This window comes from Scyliorhinus torazame, chromosome 14 (assembly GCF_047496885.1).
Source record: "Scyliorhinus torazame isolate Kashiwa2021f chromosome 14, sScyTor2.1, whole genome shotgun sequence".
NCBI classification, from domain to species: Eukaryota; Metazoa; Chordata; class Chondrichthyes; order Carcharhiniformes; family Scyliorhinidae; genus Scyliorhinus; species Scyliorhinus torazame.
In genome coordinates, this window is record NC_092720.1 from 211,879,223 (window position 1) to 211,901,968 (window position 22,746).

The window sequence follows — 22,746 nt, forward strand, 5'->3', positions numbered from 1 at the left end:
CAGACACATTGTAACAGACAGCACCCAGTCAATCTGTAACAGACAGCACCCAGTCAGTCTGTAACAGACAGCACCCAGTCACATTGTAACAGACAGCACCCAGTGACATTGTAAAAGACAGCACCCAGTCACATTGTAACAGACAGCACCCAGTCACATTGTAACAGACAGCACCCAGTCACATTGTAACAGACAGCACCCAATCACATTGTGACAGACAGCACCCAGTCAGTCTGTAACAGACAGCACCCAGTCACATTGTAACAGACAGCACCCAGTCACATTGTAACAGACAGAACCCAGTCACATTGTAACAGACAGCACCCAGTCACATTGTAACAGGCAGCACCCAGTCACATTGTGACAGACAGCACCCAGTCACATTGTAACAGACAGCACCCAGTCACATTGTAACAGACAGCACCCAGTCACATTGTAACAGACAGCACCCAGTCACATTGTGACAGACAGCACCCAGTCAGTCTGTAACAGACAGCACCCAGTCACATTGTAACAGACAGCACCCAGTCACATTGTAACAGACAGCACCCAGTCAGTCTGTAACAGACAGCACCCCGTCACATTGTAACAGACAGCACCCAGTCACATTGTAACAGACAGCACCCAGTCACATTGTAACAGACAGCACCCAGTCACATTGTAACAGACAGCACCCAGTCACATTGTAACAGACAGCACCCAGTCACATTGTAACAGACAGAACCCAGTCACATTGTAACAGACAGCACCCAGTCACATTGTAACAGGCAGCACCCAGTCACATTGTGACAGACAGCACCCAGTCAGTCTGTAACAGACAGCACCCAGTCACATTGTAACAGACAGCACCCAGTCACATTGTAACAGACAGCACTCAGTCACATTGTAACAGACAGCACCCAGTCACATTGTAACAGACAGCACCCAGTCACATTGTAACAGACAGAACCCAGTCACATTGTAACAGACAGCACCCAGTCACATTGTAACAGACAGCACCCAGTCACATTGTAACAGACAGAACCCAGTCACATTGTAACAGACAGCACCCAGTCAGTCTGTAACAGACAGCACCCAGTCACATTGTAACAGACAGCACCCAGTCAATCTGTAACAGACAGCACCCAGTCACATTGTAACAGACAGCACCCAGTCACATTGTAACAGACAGCACCCAGTCACATTGTAACAGACAGCACCCAGTCAGTCTGTAACAGACAGCACCCAGTCACATTGTAACAGACAGCACCCAGTCAGTCTGTAACAGACAGCACCCAGTCACATTGTAACAGACAGCACCCAGTCACATTGTAACAGGCAGCACCCAGTCACATTGTAACAGACAGCACCCAGTCACATTGTAACAGACAGCACCCAGTCACATTGTAACAGACAGCACCCAGTCACATTGTAACAGACAGCACCCAGTCACATTGTAACAGACAGCACCCAGTCAGTCTGTAACAGACAGCACCCAGACACATTGTAACAGACAGAACCCAGTCACATTGTAACAGACAGCACCCAGTCAGTCTGTAACAGACAGAACCCAGTCACATTGTAACAGACAGCACCCAGTCACATTGTAACAGACAGCACCCAGTCACATTGTAACAGACAGCACCCAGTCACATTGTAACAGACAGCACCCAGTCACATTGTAACAGACAGCACCCAGTCAGTCTGTAACAGACAGCACCCAGACACATTGTAACAGACAGAACCCAGTCACATTGTAACAGACAGCACCCAGTCACATTGTAACAGACAGCACCCAGTCACATTGTAACAGACAGCACCCAGTCACATTGTAACAGACAGCACCCAGTCACATTGTAACAGACAGCACCCAGTCAGTCTGTAACAGACAGCACGCAGACACATTGTAACAGACAGAACCCAGTCACATTGTAACAGACAGCACCCAGTCAATCTGTAACAGACAGCACCCAGTCACATTGTAACAGACAGCACCCAGTCAGTCTGTAACAGACAGAACCCAGTCACATTGTAACAGACAGCACCCAGTCACATTGTAACAGACAGCATCCAGTCAGTCTGTAACAGACAGCACGCAGACACATTGTAACAGACAGAACCCAGTCACATTGTAACAGACAGCACCCAGTCAATCTGTAACAGACAGCACCCAGTCACATTGTAACAGACAGCACCCAGTCACATTGTAACAGACAGCACCCAGTCAGTCTGTAACAGACAGAACCCAGTCACATTGTAACAGACAGCACCCAGTCACATTGTAACAGACAGCACCCAGTCAGTCTGTAACAGACAGCACCCAGTCACATTGTAACAGACAGCACCCAGTCACATTGTAACAGACAGCACCCAGTCACATTGTAACAGACAGCACCCAGTCACATTGTAACAGACAGCACCCAGTCAGTCTGTAACAGACAGCACCCAGTCACATTGTAACAGACAGCACCCAGTCACATTGTAACAGACAGCACCCAGTCACATTGTAACAGACAGCACCCAGTCAGTCTGTAACAGACAGCACCCAGTCACATTGTAACAGACAGCACCCAGTCACATTGTAACAGACAGCACCCAGTCACATTGTAACAGACAGCACCCAGTCAGTCTGTAACAGACAGCACCCAGTCACATTGTAACAGACAGAACCCAGTCAGTCTGTAACAGACAGCACCCAGTCACATTGTAACAGACAGCACCCAGTCACATTGTAACAGACAGAACCCAGTCAGTCTGTAACAGACAGCACCCAGTCACATTGTAACAGACAGCACCCAGTCAGTCTGTAACAGACAGCACCCAGTCACATTGTAACAGACAGCACCCAGTCACATTGTAACAGACAGCACCCAGTCACATTGTAACAGACAGAACCCAGTCAGTCTGTAACAGACAGCACCCAGTCACATTGTAACAGACAGCACCCAGTCACATTGTAACAGACAGCACCCAGTCACATTGTAACAGACAGAACCCAGTCAGTCTGTAACAGACAGCACCCAGTCACATTGTAACAGACAGCACCCAGTCACATTGTAACAGACAGCACCCAGTCACATTGTAACAGACAGCACCCAGTCACATTGTAACAGACAGAACCCAGTCAGTCTGTAACAGACAGCACCCAGTCACATTGTAACAGACAGCACCCAGTCACATTATAACAGACAGCACCCAGTCACATTGTAACAGACAGCACCCAGTCACATTGTAACAGACAGCACCCAGTCAGTCTGTAACAGACAGCACCCAGTCACATTGTAACAGACAGCACCCAGTCACATTGTAACAGACAGCACCCAGTCAGTCTGTAACAGACAGCACCCAGTCAGTCTGTAACAGACAGCACCCAGTCACATTGTAACAGACAGAACCCAGTCAGTCTGTAACAGACAGCACCCAGTCACATTGTAACAGACAGCACCCAGTCACATTGTAACAGACAGCACCCAGTCACATTGTAACAGACAGAACCCAGTCAGTCTGTAACAGACAGCACCCAGTCACATTGTAACAGACAGCACCCAGTCACATTGTAACAGACAGCACCCAGTCACATTGTAACAGACAGCACCCAGTCACATTGTAACAGACAGAACCCAGTCACATTGTAACAGACAGCACCCAGTCACATTGTAACAGACAGCACCCAGTCACATTGTAACAGACAGCACCCAGTCACATTGTAACAGACAGCACCCAGTCACATTGTAACAGACAGCACCCAGTCACATTGTAACAGACAGAACCCAGTCAGTCTGTAACAGACAGCACCCAGTCACATTGTAACAGACAGCACCCAGTCACATTGTAACAGACAGCACCCAGTCACATTGTAACAGACAGCACCCAGTCACATTGTAACAGACAGAACCCAGTCACATTGTAACAGACAGCACCCAGTCACATTGTAACAGACAGCACCCAGTCACATTGTAACAGACAGCACCCAGTCAGTCTGTAACAGACAGCACCCAGTCACATTGTAACAGACAGCACCCAGTCACATTGTAACAGACAGCACCCAGTCACATTGTAACAGACAGCACCCAGTCACATTGTAACAGACGGCACCCAGGCACATTGTAACAGACAGCACCCAGTCAGTCTGTAACAGACAGCACCCAGTCAGTCTGTAACAGACAGCACCCAGTCACATTGTAACAGGCAGCACCCAGTCAGTCTGTAACAGACAGCACCCAGTCACATTGTAACAGACAGCATCCAGTCAGTCTGTAACAGACAGCACCCAGTCACATTGTAACAGACAGCACCCAGTCACATTGTAACAGACAGCACCCAGTCACATTGTAACAGACAGCACCCAGTCACATTGTAACAGACGGCACCCAGGCACATTGTAACAGACAGCACCCAGTCAGTCTGTAACAGACAGCACCCAGTCAGTCTGTAACAGACAGCACCCAGTCACATTGTAACAGACAGCACCCAGTCACATTGTAACAGACAGCACCCAGTCACATTGTAACAGACAGCACCCAGTCACATTGTAACAGACAGCACCCAGTCACATTGTAACAGACAGCACCCAGTCACATTGTAACAGACAGCACCCAGTCAGTCTGTAACAGACAGCACCCAGACACATTGTAACAGACAGAACCCAGTCACATTGTAACAGACAGCACCCAGTCACATTGTAACAGACAGCACCCAGTCACATTGTAACAGACAGCACCCAGTCACATTGTAACAGACAGCACCCAGTCACATTGTAACAGACAGCACCCAGTCAGTCTGTAACAGACAGCACGCAGACACATTGTAACAGACAGAACCCAGTCACATTGTAACAGACAGCACCCAGTCAATCTGTAACAGACAGCACCCAGTCACATTGTAACAGACAGCACCCAGTCAGTCTGTAACAGACAGAACCCAGTCACATTGTAACAGACAGCACCCAGTCACATTGTAACAGACAGCATCCAGTCAGTCTGTAACAGACAGCACGCAGACACATTGTAACAGACAGAACCCAGTCACATTGTAACAGACAGCACCCAGTCAATCTGTAACAGACAGCACCCAGTCACATTGTAACAGACAGCACCCAGTCACATTGTAACAGACAGCACCCAGTCAGTCTGTAACAGACAGAACCCAGTCACATTGTAACAGACAGCACCCAGTCACATTGTAACAGACAGCACCCAGTCAGTCTGTAACAGACAGCACCCAGTCACATTGTAACAGACAGCACCCAGTCACATTGTAACAGACAGCACCCAGTCACATTGTAACAGACAGCACCCAGTCACATTGTAACAGACAGCACCCAGTCACATTGTAACAGACAGCACCCAGTCACATTGTAACAGACAGCACCCAGTCACATTGTAACAGACAGCACCCAGTCACATTGTAACAGACAGCACCCAGTCAGTCTGTAACAGACAGCACCCAGTCACATTGTAACAGACAGAACCCAGTCAGTCTGTAACAGACAGCACCCAGTCACATTGTAACAGACAGCACCCAGTCACATTGTAACAGACAGCACCCAGTCAGTCTGTAACAGACAGCACCCAGTCACATTGTAACAGACAGCACCCAGTCACATTGTAACAGACAGCACCCAGTCACATTGTAACAGACAGCACCCAGTCAGTCTGTAACAGACAGCACCCAGTCACATTGTAACAGACAGCACCCAGTCACATTGTAACAGACAGAACCCAGTCAGTCTGTAACAGACAGCACCCAGTCACATTGTAACAGACAGCACCCAGTCAGTCTGTAACAGACAGCACCCAGTCACATTGTAACAGACAGCACCCAGTCACATTGTAACAGACAGCACCCAGTCACATTGTAACAGACAGCACCCAGTCACATTGTAACAGACAGCACCCAGTCACATTGTAACAGACAGAACCCAGTCAGTCTGTAACAGACAGCACCCAGTCACATTGTAACAGACAGCACCCAGTCACATTGTAACAGACAGCACCCAGTCACATTGTAACAGACAGAACCCAATCAGTCTGTAACAGACAGCACCCAGTCACATTGTAACAGACAGCACCCAGTCACATTGTAACAGACAGCACCCAGTCACATTGTAACAGACAGCACCCAGTCACATTGTAACAGACAGAACCCAGTCAGTCTGTAACAGACAGCACCCAGTCACATTGTAACAGACAGCACCCAGTCACATTATAACAGACAGCACCCAGTCACATTGTAACAGACAGCACCCAGTCACATTGTAACAGACAGCACCCAGTCAGTCTGTAACAGACAGCACCCAGTCACATTGTAACAGACAGCACCCAGTCACATTGTAACAGACAGCACCCAGTCAGTCTGTAACAGACAGCACCCAGTCAGTCTGTAACAGACAGCACCCAGTCACATTGTAACAGACAGAACCCAGTCAGTCTGTAACAGACAGCACCCAGTCACATTGTAACAGACAGCACCCAGTCACATTGTAACAGACAGCACCCAGTCACATTGTAACAGACAGAACCCAGTCAGTCTGTAACAGACAGCACCCAGTCACATTGTAACAGACAGCACCCAGTCACATTGTAACAGACAGCACCCAGTCACATTGTAACAGACAGCACCCAGTCACATTGTAACAGACAGAACCCAGTCACATTGTAACAGACAGCACCCAGTCACATTGTAACAGACAGCACCCAGTCACATTGTAACAGACAGCACCCAGTCACATTGTAACAGACAGCACCCAGTCACATTGTAACAGACAGCACCCAGTCACATTGTAACAGACAGAACCCAGTCAGTCTGTAACAGACAGCACCCAGTCACATTGTAACAGACAGCACCCAGTCACATTGTAACAGACAGCACCCAGTCACATTGTAACAGACAGCACCCAGTCACATTGTAACAGACAGAACCCAGTCACATTGTAACAGACAGCACCCAGTCACATTGTAACAGACAGCACCCAGTCACATTGTAACAGACAGCACCCAGTCAGTCTGTAACAGACAGCACCCAGTCACATTATAACAGACAGCACCCAGTCACATTGTAACAGACAGCACCCAGTCACATTGTAACAGACAGCACCCAGTCAGTCTGTAACAGACAGCACCCAGTCACATTGTAACAGACAGCACCCAGTCACATTGTAACAGACAGCACCCAGTCAGTCTGTAACAGACAGCACCCAGTCAGTCTGTAACAGACAGCACCCAGTCACATTGTAACAGACAGAACCCAGTCAGTCTGTAACAGACAGCACCCAGTCACATTGTAACAGACAGCACCCAGTCACATTGTAACAGACAGCACCCAGTCACATTGTAACAGACAGAACCCAGTCAGTCTGTAACAGACAGCACCCAGTCACATTGTAACAGACAGCACCCAGTCACATTGTAACAGACAGCACCCAGTCACATTGTAACAGACAGCACCCAGTCACATTGTAACAGACAGAACCCAGTCACATTGTAACAGACAGCACCCAGTCACATTGTAACAGACAGCACCCAGTCACATTGTAACAGACAGCACCCAGTCACATTGTAACAGACAGCACCCAGTCACATTGTAACAGACAGCACCCAGTCACATTGTAACAGACAGAACCCAGTCAGTCTGTAACAGACAGCACCCAGTCACATTGTAACAGACAGCACCCAGTCACATTGTAACAGACAGCACCCAGTCACATTGTAACAGACAGCACCCAGTCACATTGTAACAGACAGAACCCAGTCACATTGTAACAGACAGCACCCAGTCACATTGTAACAGACAGCACCCAGTCACATTGTAACAGACAGCACCCAGTCAGTCTGTAACAGACAGCACCCAGTCACATTGTAACAGACAGCACCCAGTCACATTGTAACAGACAGCACCCAGTCACATTGTAACAGACAGCACCCAGTCACATTGTAACAGACGGCACCCAGGCACATTGTAACAGACAGCACCCAGTCAGTCTGTAACAGACAGCACCCAGTCAGTCTGTAACAGACAGCACCCAGTCACATTGTAACAGGCAGCACCCAGTCAGTCTGTAACAGACAGCACCCAGTCACATTGTAACAGACAGCATCCAGTCAGTCTGTAACAGACAGCACCCAGTCACATTGTAACAGACAGCACCCAGTCACATTGTAACAGACAGCACCCAGTCACATTGTAACAGACAGCACCCAGTCACATTGTAACAGACGGCACCCAGGCACATTGTAACAGACAGCACCCAGTCAGTCTGTAACAGACAGCACCCAGTCAGTCTGTAACAGACAGCACCCAGTCACATTGTAACAGACAGCACCCAGTCACATTGTAACAGACAGCACCCAGTCACATTGTAACAGACAGCACCCAGTCACATTGTAACAGACAGCACCCAGTCACATTGTAACAGACAGCACCCAGTCACATTGTAACAGACAGCACCCAGTCAGTCTGTAACAGACAGCACCCAGACACATTGTAACAGACAGAACCCAGTCACATTGTAACAGACAGCACCCAGTCACATTGTAACAGACAGCACCCAGTCACATTGTAACAGACAGCACCCAGTCACATTGTAACAGACAGCACCCAGTCACATTGTAACAGACAGCACCCAGTCAGTCTGTAACAGACAGCACGCAGACACATTGTAACAGACAGAACCCAGTCACATTGTAACAGACAGCACCCAGTCAATCTGTAACAGACAGCACCCAGTCACATTGTAACAGACAGCACCCAGTCAGTCTGTAACAGACAGAACCCAGTCACATTGTAACAGACAGCACCCAGTCACATTGTAACAGACAGCATCCAGTCAGTCTGTAACAGACAGCACGCAGACACATTGTAACAGACAGAACCCAGTCACATTGTAACAGACAGCACCCAGTCAATCTGTAACAGACAGCACCCAGTCACATTGTAACAGACAGCACCCAGTCACATTGTAACAGACAGCACCCAGTCAGTATGTAACAGACAGAACCCAGTCACATTGTAACAGACAGCACCCAGTCACATTGTAACAGACAGCACCCAGTCAGTCTGTAACAGACAGCACCCAGTCACATTGTAACAGACAGCACCCAGTCAGTCTGTAACAGACAGCACCCAGTCAGTCTGTAACAGACAGCACCCAGTCACATTGTAACAGACAGCACCCAGTCACATTGTAACAGACAGCACCCAGTCACATTGTAACAGACAGCACCCAGTCACATTGTAACAGACAGCACCCAGTCACATTGTAACAGACAGCACCCAGTCAGTCTGTAACAGACAGCACCCAGTCACATTGTAACAGACAGCACCCAGTCACATTGTAACAGACAGCACCCAGTCAGTCTGTAACAGACAGCACCCAGTCACATTGTAACAGACAGAACCCAGTCAGTCTGTAACAGACAGCACCCAGTCACATTGTAACAGACAGCACCCAGTCACATTGTAACAGACAGCACCCAGTCAGTCTGTAACAGACAGCACCCAGTCACATTGTAACAGACAGCACCCAGTCACATTGTAACAGACAGCACCCAGTCACATTGTAACAGACAGCACCCAGTCAGTCTGTAACAGACAGCACCCAGTCACATTGTAACAGACAGCACCCAGTCACATTGTAACAGACAGAACCCAGTCAGTCTGTAACAGACAGCACCCAGTCACATTGTAACAGACAGCACCCAGTCACATTGTGACAGACAGCACCCAGTCACATTGTAACAGACAGCACCCAGTCACATTGTAACAGACAGCACCCAGTCAGTCTGTAACAGACAGCACCCAGTCACATTGTAACAGACAGCACCCAGTCACATTGTAACAGACAGCACCCAGTCACATTGTAACAGACAGCACCCAGTCACATTGTAACAGACAGCACCCAGTCACATTGTAACAGACAGCACCCAGTCAGTCTGTAACAGACAGCACCCAGTCACATTGTAACAGACAGCACCCAGTCAGTCTGTAACAGACAGCACCCAGTCACATTGTAACAGACAGCACCCAGTCACATTGTAACAGACAGCACCCAGTCAGTCTGTAACAGACAGCACCCAGTCACATTGTAACAGACAGCACCCAGTCACATTGTAACAGACAGCACCCAGTCACATTGTAACAGACAGCACCCAGTCAGTCTGTAACAGACAGCACCCAGTCACATTGTAACAGACAGCACCCAGTCAGTCTGTAACAGACAGCACCCAGTCACATTGTAACAGACAGCACCCAGTCACATTGTAACAGACAGCACCCAGTCACATTGTAACAGACAGCACCCAGTCACATTGTAACAGACAGAACCCAGTCAGTCTGTAACAGACAGCACCCAGTCACATTGTAACAGACAGCACCCAGACACATTGTAACAGACAGCACCCAGTCACATTGTAACAGACAGAACCCAGTCAGTCTGTAACAGACAGCACCCAGTCACATTGTAACAGACAGCACCCAGTCACATTGTAACAGACAGCACCCAGTCACATTGTAACAGACAGAACCCAGTCAGTCTGTAACAGACAGCACCCAGTCACATTGTAACAGACAGCACCCAGTCACATTGTAACAGACAGCACCCAGTCACATTGTAACAGACAGCACCCAGTCACATTGTAACAGACAGAACCCAGTCACATTGTAACAGACAGCACCCAGTCACATTGTAACAGACAGCACCCAGTCACATTGTAACAGACAGCACCCAGTCACATTGTAACAGACAGCACCCAGTCACATTGTAACAGACAGCACCCAGTCACATTGTAACAGACAGAACCCAGTCAGTCTGTAACAGACAGCACCCAGTCACATTGTAACAGACAGCACCCAGTCACATTGTAACAGACAGCACCCAGTCACATTGTAACAGACAGCACCCAGTCACATTGTAACAGACAGAACCCAGTCACATTGTAACAGACAGCACCCAGTCACATTGTAACAGACAGCACCCAGTCACATTGTAACAGACAGCACCCAGTCAGTCTGTAACAGACAGCACCCAGTCACATTGTAACAGACAGCACCCAGTCACATTGTAACAGACAGCACCCAGTCACATTGTAACAGACAGCACCCAGTCACATTGTAACAGACGGCACCCAGGCACATTGTAACAGACAGCACCCAGTCAGTCTGTAACAGACAGCACCCAGTCAGTCTGTAACAGACAGCACCCAGTCACATTGTAACAGGCAGCACCCAGTCAGTCTGTAACAGACAGCACCCAGTCACATTGTAACAGACAGCATCCAGTCAGTCTGTAACAGACAGCACCCAGTCACATTGTAACAGACAGCACCCAGTCAGTCTGTAACAGACAGCACCCAGTCAGTCTGTAACAGACAGCACCCAGTCACATTGTAACAGACAGCACCCAGTCACATTGTAACAGACAGCACCCAGTCACATTGTAACAGACAGCACCCAGTCACATTGTAACAGACAGCACCCAGTCACATTGTAACAGACAGCACCCAGTCACATTGTAACAGACAGCACCCAGTCACATTGTAACAGACAGCACCCAGTCACATTGTAACAGACAGCACCCAGTCACATTGTAACAAACAGCACCCAGTCACATTGTAACAGACAGCACCCAGTCACATTGTAACAGACAGCATCCAGTCACATTGTAACAGACAGCACCCAGTCACATTGTAACAGACAGCACCCAGTCACATTGTAACAGACAGCACCCAGTCACATTGTAACAGACAGCACCCAGTCACATTGTAACAGACAGCACCCAGTCAGTCTGTAACAGACAGCACCCAGTCACATTGTAACAGACAGCACCCAGTCACATTGTAACAGACAGCACCCAGTCACATTGTAACAGACAGCACCCAGTCAATCTGTAACAGACAGCACCCAGTCAATCTGTAACAGACAGCACCCAGTCACATTGTAACAGACAGCACCCAGTCACATTGTAACAGACAGCACCCAGTCACATTGTAACAGACATCACCCAGTCACATTGTAAAAGACAGCACCCAGTCACATTGTAACAGACAGCACCCAGTCACATTGTAACAGACAGCACCCAGTCACATTGTAACAAACAGCACCCAGTCACATTGTAACAGACAGCACCCAGTCACATTGTAACAGACAGCATCCAGTCACATTGTAACAGACAGCACCCAGTCACATTGTAACAGACAGCACCCAGTCACATTGTAACAGACAGCACCCAGTCACATTGTAACAGACAGCACCCAGTCACATTGTAACAGACAGCTCCCAGTCAGTCTGTAACAGACAGCACCCAGTCACATTGTAACAGACAGCATCCAGTCACATTGTAACAGACAGCACCCAGTCACATTGTAACAGACAGCACCCAGTCAATCTGTAACAGACAGCACCCAGTCACATTGTAACAGACAGCACCCAGTCACATTGTAACAGACAGCATCCAGTCACATTGTAACAAACAGCACCCAGTCACATTGTAACAGACAGCACCCAGTCACATTGTAACAGACAGCATCCAGTCACATTGTAACAGACAGCACCCAGTCACATTGTAACAGACAGCACCCAGTCAGTCTGTAACAGACAGCACCCAGTCACATTGTAACAGACAGCACCCAGTCACATTGTAACAGACAGCACCCAGTCACATTGTGACAGACAGCACCCAGTCACATTGTGACAGACAGCACCCAGTCACATTGTAACAGACAGAACCCAGTCACATTGTAACAGACAGCACCCAGTCACATTGTAACAAACAGCACCCAGTCAATCTGTAACAGACAGCACCCAGTCACATTGTAACAGACAGCACCCAGTCACATTGTAACAGACAGCACCCAGTCACATTGTAACAGACAGAACCCAGTCACATTGTAACAGACAGCACCCAGTCACATTGTAACAAACAGCACCCAGTCAATCTGTAACAGACAGCACCCAGTCACATTGTAACAGACAGCACCCAGTCACATTGTAACAGGCAGCACCCAGTCACATTGTAACAGACAGCATCCAGTCACATTGTAACAGACAGCACCCAGTCACATTGTAACAGACAGCACCCAGTCAGTCTGTAACAGACAGCACCCAGTCACATTGTAACAGACAGCACCCAGTCACATTGTAACAGACAGCACCCAGTCACATTGTAACAGACAGCACCCAGACACATTGTAACAGACAGCACCCAGTCAATCTGTAACAGACAGCACCCAGTCACATTCTAACAGACAGCACCCAGTCACATTGTAACAGACAGAATCCAGTCACATTGTAACAGACAGCACCCAGTCACATTGTAACAGACAGCACCCAGTCAGTCTGTAACAGACAGCACCCAGTCACATTGTAACAGACAGCACCCAGTCACATTGTAACAGACAGCACCCAGTCACATTGTAACAGACAGCACCCAGTCAATCTGTAACAGACAGCACCCAGTCACATTGTAACAGACAGCACCCAGTCACATTGTAACAGACAGCACCCAGTCACATTCTAACAGACAGCACCCAGTCACATTGTAACAGACAGCATCCAGTCACATTGTAACAGACAGCACCCAGTCACATTGTAACAGACAGCACCCAGTCACATTGTAAGACAGCACCCAGTCACATTGTAACAGGCAGCACCCAGTCACATTGTAACAGACAGCACCCAGTCACATTGTAACAGGCAGCACCCAGTCACATTGTAACAGACAGCACCCAGTCAGTCTGTAACAGACAGCACCCAGTCACATTGTAACAGACAGCACCCAGTCACATTGTAACAGACAGCACCCAGTCACATTCTAACAGACAGCACCCAGTCAGTCTGTAACAGACAGCACCCAGTCACATTGTAACAGACAGCACCCAGTCACATTGTAACAGACAGCACCCAGTCACATTGTAACAGACAGCACCCAGTCAGTCTGTAACAGACAGCATCCAGTCACATTGTAACAGACAGCACCCAGTCACATTGTAACAGGCAGCATCCAGTCAGTCTGTAACAGACAGCACCCAGTCACATTGTAACAGACAGCACCCAGTCACATTGTAACAGACAGCACCCAGTCACATTGTAACAGGCAGCACCCAGTCACATTGTAACAGACAGCACCCAGACACATTGTAACAGACAGCACCCAGTCACATTGTAACAGGCAGCACCCAGTCAGTCTGTAACAGACAGCACCCAGTCAGTCTGTAACAGACAGCACCCAGTCACATTGTAACAGACAGCACCCAGTCACATTGTAACAGACAGCACCCAGTCACATTGTAACAGGCAGCACACAGTCACATTGTAACAGACAGCACCCAGTCAGTCTGTAACAGACAGCACCCAGTCACATTGTAACAGACAGCATCCAGTCACATTGTAACAGACAGCACCCAGTCACATTGTAACAGACAGCACCCAGTCACATTGTAACAGACAGCATCCAGTCACATTGTAACAGACAGCACCCAGTCACATTGTAACAGACAGCACCCAGTCACAATGTAACAGACAGCACCCAGTCACATTGTAACAGACAGCACCCAGTCACAATGTAACAGACAGCACCCAGTCACAATGTAACAGACAGCACCCAGTCACATTGTAACAGACAGCACCCAGTCACATTGTAACAGACAGCACCCAGTCACATTGTAACAGACAGCACCCAGTCACATTGTAACAGACAGCACCCAGTCACATTGTAACAGACAGCATCCAGTCACATTGTAACAGACAGCACCCAGTCACATTGTAACAGACAGCACCCAGTCACATTGTAACAGACAGCACCCAGTCACATTGTAACAGACAGCACCCAGTCAGTCTGTAACAGACAGCACCCAGTCACATTGTAACAGGCAGCACCCAGTCACATTGTAACAGACAGCACCCAGTCAGTCTGTAACAGACAGCACCCAGTCACATTGTAACAGACAGCACCCAGTCAATCTGTAACAGACAGAACCCAGTCACATTGTAACAGACAGCACCCAGTCAGTCTGTAACAGACAGCACCCAGTCACATTGTAACAGACAGCACCCAGTCACATTCTAACAGACAGCATCCAGTCACATTGTAACAGACAGCACCCAGTCACTTTGTAACAGACAGCACCCAGTCACATTGTAACAGACAGCACCCAGTCAGTCTGTAACAGACAGAACCCAGTCACATTGTAACAGACAGCATCCAGTCACATTGTAACAGACAGCACCCAGTCACATTGTAACAGACAGCACCCAGTCAGTCTGTAACAGACAGCACCCAGTCACATTGTAACAGACAGCATCCAGTCACATTGTAACAGACAGCACCCAGTCACATTGTAACAGACAGCACCGAGTCAGTCTGTAACAGACAGCATCCAGTCACATTGTAACAGACAGCACCCAGTCACATTGTAACAGACAGCACCCAGTCAGTCTGTAACAGACAGAACCCAGTCACATTGTAACAGACAGCACCCAGTCACATTGTAACAGACAGCACCCAGTCACATTGTAACCGACAGCATCCAGTCACATTGTAACAGACAGCACCCAGTCACATTGTAACAGACAGCACCCAGTCAGTCTGTAACAGACAGCACCCAGTCACATTGTAACAGACAGCACCCAGTCACATTGTAACAGACAGCACCCAGTCACATTGTAACCGACAGCACCCAGTCACATTGTAACAGACAGCACCCAGTCACATTGTAACAGACAGCACCCAGTCACATTGTAACAGACAGCACCCAGTCACATTGTAACAGACAGCACCCAGTCACATTGTAACAGACAGCACCCAGTCACATTGTAACAGACAGCACCCAGTCACATTGTAACAGACAGCACCCAGTCACATTGTAACAGACAGCACCCAGTCAGTCTGTAACAGACAGAACCCAGTCACATTGTAACCGACAGCACCCAGTCACATTGTAACAGACAGCACCCAGTCACATTGTAACAGACAGCACCCAGTCACATTGTAACAGACAGCACCCAGTCAGTCTGTAACAGACAGCATCCAGTCACATTGTAACAGACAGCACCCAGTCACATTGTAACAGACAGCACCCAGTCACATTGTAACAGACAGCACCCAGTCAGTCTGTAACATACAGCACCCAGTCACATTGTAACAGACAGCACCCAGTCACATTGTAACAGACAGCACCCAGTCACATTGTAACAGACAGCACCCAGTCAGTCTGTAACAGACAGCACCCAGTCACATTGTAACAGACAGCACCCAGTCACATTGTAACAGACAGCACCCAGACACATTGTAACAGACAGCACCCAGTCACATTGTAACAGACAGCACCCAGTCACATTGTAACAGACAGCACCCAGTCACATTGTAACAGACAGCACCCAGTCACATTGTAACAGACAGCACCCAGTCACATTGTAACAGACAGAACCCAGTCACATTGTAACAGGCAGCACCCAGTCAATCTGTAACAGACAGCACCCAGTCACATTGTAACAGGCAGCACCCAGTCACATTGTAACAGGCAGCACCCAGTCAATCTGTAACAGACAGCACCCAGTCACATTGTAACAGACAGCACCCAGTCACATTGTAACAGGCAGCACCCAGTCACATTGTAACAGACAGCACCCAGTCACATTGTAACAGACAGCACCCAGTCACATTGTAACAGACAGCACCCAGTCAGTCTGTAACAGACAGCACCCAGTCACATTGTAACAGACAGCACCCAGTCAGTCTGTAACAGACAGCACCCAGTCACATTGTAACAGACAGCACCCAGTCACATTGTAACAGGCAGCACCCAGTCACATTGTAACAGACAGCACCCAGTCACATTGTAACAGACAGCACCCAGTCACATTGTAACAGACAGCACCCAGTCACATTGTAACAGACAGCACCCAGTCACATTGTAACAGACAGCACCCAGTCACATCGTAACAGGCAGCACCCAGTCACATTGTAACAGACAGCACCCAGTCACATTGTAACAGACAGCACCCAGTCACATTGTAACAGACAGCACCCAGTCACATTGTAACAGACAGCACCCAGTCACATTGTAACAGACAGCACCCAGTCACATTGTAACAGACAGCACCCATTCAGTCTGTAACAGACAGAACCCAGTCACATTGTAACCGACAGCACCCAGTCACATTGTAACAGACAGCACCCAGTCACATTGTAACAGACAGCACCCAGTCAGTCTGTAACAGACAGCATCCAGTCACATTGTAACAGACAGCGCCCAGTCACATTGTAACAGACAGCACCCAGTCAGTCTGTAACAGACAGCACCCAGTCACATTGTAACAGGCAGCACCCAGACACATTGTAACAGACAGCACCCAGTCACATTGTAACAGGCAGCACCCAGTCACATTGTAACAGACAGCACCCTGTCACATTGTAACAGACAGCACCCAGTCACATTGTAACAGACAGCACCCAGTCACATTGTAACATACAGCACCCAGTCACATTGTAACAGACAGCACCCAGTCACATTGTAACAGACAGCACCCAGTCACATTGTAACAGACAGCACCCAGTCACATTGTAACAGACAGCACCCAGTCACATTGTAACAGACAGCATCCAGTCACATTGTAACAGGCAGCACCCAGTCACATTGTAACAGACAGCACCCAGTCACATTGTAACAGACAGCACCCAGTCACATTGTAACAGACAGCACCCAGTCAGTCTGTAACAGACAGCACCCAGTCACATTGTAACAGGCAGCACCCAGTCACATTGTAACAGACAGCACCCAGTCACATTGTAACAGACAGCACCCAGTCACATTGTAACAGACAGCACCCAGTCACATTGTAACAGGCAGCACCCAGTCAGTCTGTAACAGACAGCACCCAGTCACATTGTAACAGACAGCACCCAGTCAGTCTGTAACAGACAGCACCCAGTCACATTGTAACAGACAGCACCCAGTCAGTCTGTAACAGACAGCATCCAGTCACATTGTAACAGGCAGCACCCAGTCAGTCTGTAACAGACAGCACCCAGTCACATTGTAACAGACAGCACCCAGTCAGTCTGTAACAGACAGCACCCAGTCACATTGTAACAGGCAGCACCCAGTCACATTGTAACAGACAGCACCCAGTCACATTGTAACAGACAGCACCCAGTCACATTGTAACAGACAGCACCCAGTCACATTGTAACAGGCAGCACCCAGTCACATTGTAACAGGCAGCACCCAGTCACATTGTAACAGACAGCACCCAGTCACATTGTAACAGACAGCACCCAGTCACATTGTAACAGACAGCACCCAGTCACATTGTAACAGGCAGCACCCAGTCACATTGTAACAGGCAGCACCCAGTCACATTGTAACAGACAGCACCCAGTCACATTGTAACAGACAGCACCCAGTCACATTGTAACAGACAGCACCCAGTCACATTGTAACAGACAGCACCCAGTCACATTGTAACAGACAGCACCCAGTCACATTGTAACAGACAGCACCCAGTCACATTCTAACAGACAGCACCCAGTCAGTCTGTAACAGACAGCACACAGTCACATTGTAACAGACAGAAGCCAGTCACATTGTAACAGACAGCACCCAGTCACATTGTAACAGACAGCACCCAGTCACATTGTAACAGACAGCACCCAGTCACATTGTAACAGACAGCACCCAGTCACATTGTAACAGACAGCACTCAGTCACATTGTAACAGACAGCACCCAGTCACATTGTAACAGACAGCACCCAGTCACATTGTAACAGACAGCATCCAGTCACATTGTAACAGACAGCATCCAGTCACATTGTAACAGACAGAACCCAGTCACATTGTAACAGACAGCACCTAGTCACATTGTAACAGACAGCACCCAGTCACATTGTAACAGACAGCACCCAGTCACATTGTAACAGACAGCACCCAGTCACATTGTAACAGACAGCACCCAGTCACATTGTAACAGACAGCACCCAGTCACATTGTAACAGACAGCACCCAGTCAGTCTGTAACAGACAGCACCCAGTCACATTGTAACAGACAGCACCCAGTCAGTCTGTAACAGACAGCACCCAGTCACATTGTAACAGACAGCACCCAGTCACATTGTAACAGACAGCACCCAGACACATTGTAACAGACAGCACCCAGTCACATTGTAACAGACAGCACCCAGTCACATTGTAACAGACAGCATCCAGTCACATTGTAACAGACAGCATCCAGTCACATTGTAACAGACAGCATCCAGTCACATTGTAACAGACAGCACCCAGACACATTGTAACAGACAGCACACAGTCACATTGTAACAGACAGCACCCAGTCACATTGTAACAGACAGCACCCAGTCACATTGTAACAGACAGCACCCAGTCACATTGTAACAGACAGCACCCAGTCACATTGTAACAGACAGCATCCAGTCACATTGTAACAGACAGCATCCAGTCACATTGTAACAGACAGCACCCAGTCACATTGTAACAGACAGCACCCAGTCACATTGTAACAGACAGCACCCAGTCACATTGTAACAGACAGCATCCAGTCACATTGTAACAGACAGCACCCAGTCACATTGTAACAGACAGCACCCAGTCAGTCTGTAACAGACAGCACCCAGACACATTGTAACAGACAGCACCCAGTCACATTTTAACAGGCAGTACCCAGTCACATTGTAACAGACAGCACCCAGTCACATTGTAACAGACAGCACCCAGTCAATCTGTAACAGACAGCACCCAGTCACATTGTAACAGACAGCACCCAGTCACATTGTAACAGGCAGCACCCAGTCACATTGTAACAGACAGCACCCAGTCACATTCTAACAGACAGCACCCAGTCACATTGTAACAGACAGCACCCAGTCACATTCTAACAGACAGCACCCAGTCACATTGTAACAGACAGCACCCAGTCACATTGTAACGGACAGCACCCAGTCAATCTGTAACAGACAGCACCCAGTCACATTGTAACAGACAGCACCCAGTCACATTGTAACAGACAGCACCCAGTCACATTGTAACAGACAGCACCCAGTCACATTGTAACAGACAGCACCCAGTCACATTGTAACAGACAGCACCCAGTCACATTCTAACAGACAGCACCCAGTCACATTGTAACACACAGCACCCAGTCACATTGTAACAGACAGCACCCAGTCACATTGTAACAGACAGCACCCAGTCACATTGTAACAGACAGCACCCAGTCACATTGTAACAGACAGCACCCAGTCACATTGTAACAGACAGCACCCAGTCACATTGTAACAGACAGCACCCAGTCACATTCTAACAGACAGCACCCAGTCTCATTGTAACAGACAGCACCCAGTCACATTGTAACAGACAGCACCCAGTCAGTCTGTAACAGACAGAACCCAGTCACATTGTAACAGACAGCACCCAGTCACATTGTAACAGACAGCACCCAGTCACATTGTAACAGACAGCACCCAGTCACATTGTAACAGACAGCACCCAGTCACATTGTAACAGACAGCACCCAGTCACATTGTAACAGACAGCACCCAGTCACATTGTAACAGACAGCACCCAGTCACATTGTAACAGACAGCACCGAGTCAGTCTGTAACAGACAGCACCCAGTCAGTCTGTAACAGACAGCACCCAGTCACATTGTAACAGACAGCACCCAGTCAATCTGTAACAGACAGAACCCAGTCAGTCTGTAACAGACAGAACCCAGTCACATTGTAATAGACAGCACCCAGTCACATTGTAACAGACAGCACCCAGTCACATTGTAACAGACAGCACCCAGTCACATTGTAACAGACAGCACCCAGTCAATCTGTAACAGACAGCACCCAGTCACATTGTAACAGACAGCACCCAGTCACATTGTAACAGACAGCACGCAGTCACATTGTAACAGACAGCACCCAGTCACATTGTAACAGACAGCACCCAGTCACATTGTAACAGACAGCACCCAGTCACATTGTAACAGACAGCACCCAGTCACATTGTAACAGACAGCACCCAGTCACATTGTAACAGACAGCACCCAGTCACATTGTAACAGACAGCACCCAGTCACATTGTAACAGACAGCACCCAGTCACATTGTAACAGACAGCACCCAGTCAATCTGTAACAGACAGCACCCAGTCAGTGTGTAACAGACAGCACCGAGTCACATTGAAACAGACAGCACCCAGTCACATTGTAACAGACAGCACCCAGACACATTGTAACAGACAGCACCCAGTCGGTGTGTAACAGACAGCACCCAGTCACATTGTAACAGACAGCACACAGACACATTGTAACAGACAGCACCCAGTCACATTGTAACAGGCAGCACCCAGTCACATTGTAACAAACAGCACCCAGTCACATTGTAACAGGCAGCACCCAGTCAGTCTGTAACAGACAGCACCCAGTCACATTGTAACAGACAGCACCCAGTCAATCTGTAACAGACAGCACCCAGTCACATTGTAACAGACAGCAGCCAGTCACATTGTAATAGACAGCACCCAGTCACATTGTAACAGGCAGCACCCAGTCACATTGTAACAGACAGAACCCAGTCACATTGTAACAGACAGCACCCAGTCAATCTGTAACAGACAGCACCCAGTCACATTGTAACAGGCAGCACCCAGTCACATTGTAACAGACAGCACCCAGTCACATTGTAACAGACAGCACCCAGTCACATTGTAACAGACAGCACCCAGTCAGTCTGTAACAGACAGCACCCAGTCACATTGTAACAGACAGAACCCAGTCACATTGTAACAGGCAGCACCCAGTCACATTGTAACAGACAGCACCCAGTCACATTGTAACAGGCAGCACCCAGTCACATTGTAACAGACAGCACCCAGTCAGTCTGTAACAGGCAGCACCCAGTCACATTGTAACAGACAGCACCCAGTCACATTGTAACAGACAGCACCCAGTCACATTGTAACAGACAGCACCCAGTCACATTGTAACAGACAGCACCCAGTAACATTGTAACAGACAGAACCCAGTCACATTGTAACAGGCAGCACCCAGTCACATTGTAACAGACAGCACCCAGTCACATTGTAACAGACAGCACCCAGTCAGTCTGTAACAGACAGCACCCAGTCACATTGTAACAGACAGCACCCAGTCACATTTTAACAGGCAGCACCCAGTCAGTCTGTAACAGACAGCACCCAGTCAGTCTGTAACAGACAGCACCCAGTCACATTGTAACAGGCAGCACCCAGTCACATTGTAACAGACAGCACCCAGTCACATTGTAACAGACAGCACCCAGTCACATTGTAACAGACGGCACCCAGTCACATTGTAACAGACAGCACCCAGTCACATTGTAACAGGCAGCACCCAGTCACATTGTAACAGACAGCACCCAGACACATTGTAACAGACAGCACCCAGTCACATTGTAACAGACAGCACCCAGTCACATTGTAACAGACAGAACCCAGTCACATTGTAACAGGCAGCACCCAGTCACATTGTAACAGGCAGCACCCAGTCACATTGTAACAGGCAGCACCCAGTCACATTGTAACAGACAGCACCCAGTCACATTGTAACAGACAGCACCCAGTCACATTGTAACTGGCAGCACCCAGTCACATTGTAACAGGCAGCACCCAGTCACATTGTAACAGGCAGCACCCAGTCACATTGTAACAGACAGCACCCAGTCACATTGTAACAGACAGCACCCAGTCACATTGTAACAGGCAGCACCCAGTCACATTGTAACAGACAGCA